This window comes from Zeus faber, assembly GCF_960531495.2.
Source record: "Zeus faber genome assembly, chromosome: 6".
Classification (NCBI taxonomy): Eukaryota; Metazoa; Chordata; class Actinopteri; order Zeiformes; family Zeidae; genus Zeus; species Zeus faber.
In genome coordinates this window covers 5,815,402-5,817,188 of record NC_137201.1, presented here as the reverse complement: position 1 = coordinate 5,817,188, position 1,787 = coordinate 5,815,402, and positions in this window count along the sequence as shown.

Genomic DNA, 1,787 nt, shown 5'->3' with positions numbered 1-1,787 from the left:
AGCTCATTTTTATGGTGCTCTCTCGGCTCCCAGTTTTAAACTAAAAATTTGCTAAATAATTATCATTTAATTAATACTGTTAACATTTCGCCTCAATCTTGTATTCTTCTCTTATATATTTATTTATCTTATATGCAATTATCCGTGAATTCCATTGGGGGATCCCCTGGGATTATTAAAGTATTTCTGATTCTGATTCTGAGTCTGATAAAGTATCAATCATATTAATCTTTTACTTTTTGGTTTGTTTTATGGCTAATTCTAGTCAATCAATATACTTTATAACACACTATAGGAGTTGTAGATCATATAATACGTTTGGAGAGGAGGCTGATGCAGATTAAAATGAAAGAAGTAATCCCAAAACAGACTAAAGCCCCTTATGATTATTATGAAAAAGATCACTGGGGTAAACGATTTCGGGAAATAAAGTCTATCAGAAAAAGTTAATTGGGAAAAATAAGTCCAATATGATTTGCCACAAACACTTTTAGGTTGATACAAGTTGACATTTAGGTATCAAAGAGGCAGTAATTGTTTTATCATATTATGTTATTATTATTATTATTGTGTTTTGTTATCCATTACTATGTCCATTTATTCATTTTTGTGAATGTGTGCAGTGTGAGCAAAGACACAACGAAGACAAAGTGGAACTGACCGTTTATTTAAACTGAATAGCATAAGCGTACAAAGTTTCTACAAAGCTATAAAATATCTAACATCATACTTTTAGCCATGGAGAAGAAGAAAAAAAAAGAAATACCAACATAGAAACCGAAGATCAGACCCTGTGTAGTACCAATGGAGACACACTAAGGTTTAGGACTTGCCTAAATGTATTTCCTTTGCAAAACAGGATAAACATGAGAATATCAAAGATATACACAACATCTGTACCAAACATTATTGTCACCTTTTTACAAAGCACCTTGTCAAAAAAATAATAATAATCAAAAATTTAAATCGAATATTCAAGGCCATTTTGGAGTTACAGATAGGACTTCTAATATCGGGCAACGGTGGTTTCTGAGAATACATCCAACTTGCAATTACAAGACAATATTGAGATCAAGGACAATGAGTCGGGAGCGGGAACAACGGCACAAACTTCATCCAAACACAAGAGGACGAGGACGCGCTGCTTTATTCACGACAGCGTGACCTCTGGACTCGGATGTGAAGTCTGCTCTATTTTGACCGCCGCAATATTTCTGGCAAGTTTTCTGCGGCAGAGGCATTGGTATCCAGTGGCATCGTGGGTAGTGGAGGGAGATTCACGGGTCTTCTTGGTAGGGGAATGAGGCGATATTAAAAGTCACGTTTTTCCTCTTCGACGACGACATTACATAATGCAGGGGGGGGTTAGTTTAAATGCACTTAGATTTCATCCACACCTTATAGTGCATGGAACGTCTTATCTCTATAGGTTCCCAAAAAGTTCGGCATGACTTCCATCAATTTAAGAATTCTGCTTCAAAGTAATAATAATAATAATATATCGCGACCCAAAACATTAAAAAAAATAATAATAATTTGAATGAACCTTCGGCGATTATGATCCAGTCTGTTAAGTTATTGGGAATATTTTCCCCCACATATGAAGACATGGGAGTGCATTGAGCAGAGATAAGAGAATCAAACTAAATGACCCCCCCCCCTCAGGGAGTCTTATAAAGGACACCTTGAGTAGCTGTTTCCTCAGAGGAGGCACTTCATGCTTTCGGAGTACGGAATGGAACCATCTACAGAGGGTGGAGATTTTTGGCTTTTCAAAATAAAACACT